Source organism: Eulemur rufifrons, unplaced genomic scaffold (assembly GCF_041146395.1).
Source record: "Eulemur rufifrons isolate Redbay unplaced genomic scaffold, OSU_ERuf_1 scaffold_288, whole genome shotgun sequence".
Taxonomy (NCBI): domain Eukaryota; kingdom Metazoa; phylum Chordata; class Mammalia; order Primates; family Lemuridae; genus Eulemur; species Eulemur rufifrons.
In genome coordinates this window covers 78,362-82,500 of record NW_027183070.1, presented here as the reverse complement: position 1 = coordinate 82,500, position 4,139 = coordinate 78,362, and the positions used below count along the sequence as shown (strand labels likewise).

Here is a 4,139-nt window from a genome sequence, read left to right as displayed (position 1 = left end):
AGCCCGCCGCCGACGCCTAGCCTGCCTCCGCCGCCTAGCCCGCCGACGCCTAGCCCGCCGCCGACGCCTAGCCCGCCGACGCTTAGCCCCCCTCCGCCGCCTAGCCCGCCGCCGCCGCCGCCGCCTAGCCCGCCGCCACCGCCGCCTAGCCCTCCTCCTCCTCCTCCTCCTCCTCCTCCTCCTCCTCCTCCTCCTCCTCCTCCTCGTCCTGCGCCGGTTTCGTGCCGGGATCCCATGGTCCTTGGGGTTGACCAGATGTCCCGTCGCACTTAGTCTCTGCGGGGCTGGCCCCATCGATGCTATGGAGGGGCATCACCGCCAGGAGGCGCTGCGGTTGCGGGCTTCTCGACTCCCTCTCCTTCCCCACCCCTCCGCTCGCCCGCTCCTCCTTTCTTTACTCCCTATCGCCCCGCCCCGTTTTTTCTCCACACACACGCAATTATCACGCTCACGAACTATCCCGGGACCTGGCGTGACTTTCATCGCAATCTCCCCCCCCCCCCGGACACACACACATAGAGACACACCCTCCCGGCAGGGAGCACCCTGAGTGGTCGAACAGATGTCGCTGCTGCATGCGGCCTCCGCATGGGTTCGCTGGTTGACCAGATGTCTGGTCCTTGGGTGGTTGACCAGATGTCTGGTCTGTGGTTGTCATCCTGACAGGGAGGCTTCGGGACGGATTTGGTCTCTCTGGCCTCGCTGCCCCTAGGGGTCACCCTGCGATCGGTATTCTTCTCGCGCGGGGCGAGGGGCGCTCCGGAGCATTCCTCTCCTCTCGGAGTTTCTGTCTGCAGTCTCTCGACTTGCTCTCACTCCCCTACCCTGCTGTGTGACTTTCTTTTTGGTCCTTTCATTTTATCTATTCTCTCTTTGCCTTTTCCTGCGCGCCTTTCCGCTCCCCCCCCCCCCCGGATTCATGGTTTCACGTCACGCGGGTGACGTGCCGACACACCAGGAGGCCCTTCTCACACGTGCTCGTGAACACGCAATCAACACGTTTATGAACTAGAAAGGGATCTGGTGTGACTTTGCTATTATTTCCCCTCCCCTCCTCCCCGCGCTGAGAATGAGTTTCCCCGGGCTCGTGTGCCCGCCTGGGAATCGGCTGCAGACGCCATGGCCCCGGGTCGACCACATGTTGCTCTGGGGTCCACCAGATGTCTCTGGCGAATTGGGGCCCTAGGTGCTTGTGACGGTGTGGTCACTAGGTGTCGCTCTGGGCTCAGTATTCTTCCTTCTCGCTGTGACTTTGGTCTCTTTTTTTCGAAATTTCTTTCTTTCTTCCTCTTTTGCCCTGTTTCCATTTTCCCTTCTTAATCTCTTTCTCTCTTTTTGTTGCTTTTTTTCCACGGCAGATGGGTGATGTGTGTGTGGAGGAAACGCGGCGTCAGGGAGAAGACACATCTCACACGTGCTCGGGAACACCCGATCGTCACGCTTCTGAGTACCGACCGATGGATCTGGTCCCGAATTTTTTAATAGTTTTCTCCTCTCTCTCTCTCTCTCTCTCTCTCTCTCTCTCTCTCCCCCCCTTCCTTCTCTTTCCTTTCTCTCCCTTCCTTTCTTTCTTTCTCTCGCTCTCTCGCTCTCGCTCTTCTTTTCTTTCTGACAGAGTCTCTCGTTCTGTTGCCCTGGCTAGAGTGCCATGGCGTCAGCCTAGCTCACAGCAATCTCAAACTCCTGGGCTCAAGCGATCAGACTGCCTCAGCCTCCCGAGTAGCTGGGATTACAGGCATGTGCCAGCATGCCCAGCTAATTGGATATACGTGTGTGTGTGTGTGTGTGTGTGTATATATATATATATATATATATATATTTTTTTTTTTTTTTTTTTTTAAACAGAGTCTCACTCTGTTGCCCAGACTAGAGTGCCGTGGCGTCAGCCTAGCTCACAGCAACCTCAAACTCCTGGGCTCAAGCGATCCTACTGCCCCAGCCTCCCGAGTACCTGGGACTACAGGCATGCGCCACCGTGCCCGGCTAATATTTTTCTGTATATATTTTTAGATACTGTTTCTGTATATATTTTTAGATATATAGTTTCTTTCTATTTTTAGTAGAGATGGGGGTCTCGCTCTTGCTCAGGCTGGTCTCGAACTCCCGACCTTGAGCGATCCACCCGCCTCTACCTCCCAGAGTGCTAGGATTACAGGCGTGAGCCACCCCGCCTGGCGTGTACGTTCTGTATTCACAGACAGACGGAAGGCAGGGAGAATGTTACCCTTTCAAAGCCCGCCCTGCTCGCCTCTCAGCCCACCGATGGCACTCTGAATCCCGTGGCATTCCTTCACTCAGCTGAATTCTTCAGCACCCGACCCCCCCCCCCTCGCCCCACCCCCGTGCCACGGGAGTTCGTTCTCATGGCAGAGCCATCGAGGCTGTTGCCACACGTGTTGTAGGTGCCTAGGCAGACTGTGCCCTGGCCCCGAGGAGGTACGGAACCGCCTATCGCCTCGGGAGGGAGGGACAAGATGTGTCCGTGTCCAAGGCGACGTCCTGTCGATCACGAGGAGGCCTGCAAAGGCTCGTATCTGCCAGGCATTGAGCCACATGACATGAAACACCGGTGTGTTCCTTCACTTAGGTGGTGTCGCGTGTTGATACTCACAGAGGATGATAAACCCACTCGCATGCCGGCTGAGCCCCCTGTGTCTCCTCCTCTATCCACTGAGGGAAAAAACCGCAACGAAAGGTAGAGAACCACAGGGTGGGAAGAGAGCCCGTCGCTCTCCCTATGTGACCGTCCGGAGTGCTCGTTCAGATGGGAGGAGGTGTGTTTGTGTGTGTATGTGTGTGTTTCATTGATTTTGGTGCCATCTTTTCTCTGCAGCTGCGTCAGAGGACAGCGATTTTTCCGATTTTCACTCCGCTGAGTGAATTGCCTTTTGAAGAGAATGTCCACAGGAAGCCTACGGTTCTCCCGCGTGGGTGGCCCTCCTCTAGAAATGAATCTCGTTTCTTGAACGGAGGGGACTTGTTGACGCCATCATGCTTTCGGGACGACTTCTCAGACGCTAGCTTTGGACCGCAACATAGGTGCCCCCCGACATTGCCTCAAGGGTTCCGTGGTGCCTCCTGTCAAGAGACCCCACCGACCGTCCCCAGCCTGCCCGCTCAAGGGAGCCGGGCCCCTTCTGATCTGTCCGCCCGCCGTGAAGCTCCCTCCCGAGGGTCGGAAAGCCCACCTGTTTCCCAGTTCGGTTGAATGATGGGGCACCCGGGCAGGGCACTGGCACCGAGTGACTCCATTCTGAGTCTGTCTGCTCTGTGGGGCGGGGGCGGGTGGGAGGGGGGGCAGTTCCGTCTCGACCGGTGGCCTCCTACCGACTGACTCTATGGGACGGACCATTCTCACTCAGGATCGTGTAACCTTCTTGGCCTAGGCACATCCCGGCACTGAAAGCCACTTTTCGGGGACACTCTCCCACGTACAGATAGATGGCCTGCACGAGTGCTCTTCCTTTCTCGAAACACTGGAAATCTGTCCTCAATTTTACCTGACCTACCTGACGGTGTGTGATAAAGGAGCATAGAACCCTCAGCCACCCTCCACCTTCCCGCTGCCACGAGAGACAGTGCCGAGCGTGAAATTCTATCCCTGACTCTCTGTGTCCACCGTTCTCTGGGTAGGGAAAGAACTTAACCAGATAGGCCCTATCGGTCGCTTATCTGTTCTGATAGTTTTGTGGCAGCCATTTCTTTCCCCCTTTCTTTTCTATTTCTGTCTCTCTCCCCCACCCCCGCCCCCAAATTCTTTCTACGAAGACGTTTAGGATGTCAGATTCTGGCCACATGCCCCCCCTAGGCATAGGGGGGCCAGCATAGACAAAGGTCTTCGGTACCAAGTGTTCATTCCACGGTGACAGATATTGCCACTCTTGTATTGACCAGGGCGAGATCGTGAGTGGGTCAACTCTGAAACTCCCTGTACTCTACTTCTCTCTTGGGTAGGTCCCTGCCCCAACCCTCCGGCTTCTAGCACACACCCAGGGGCACTCTCTCCTCTCTGGATAAAGTTCCAGATGATCCGATCCGCTCCGAGGCGGAAGGGGAGCTGGCCGGGCCACCCACTGTGCGCCCCACCCCCACCCCGCCCCACCCCCGTCAGTCATAGGGTCCGTTCTTTTCAGGATGAC

At 56.9% G+C, this 4,139-nt stretch overlaps 1 pseudogene; it reads right to left on the bottom strand.

Annotated features, from left to right (window-relative positions):
- Positions 1 to 928: 928 nt before the first annotated feature.
- LOC138380153 (small nucleolar RNA U13) lies at positions 929 to 1,020 on the bottom strand (annotated as a pseudogene).
- Between the last annotated feature and the right edge of the window lie 3,119 nt (positions 1,021 to 4,139).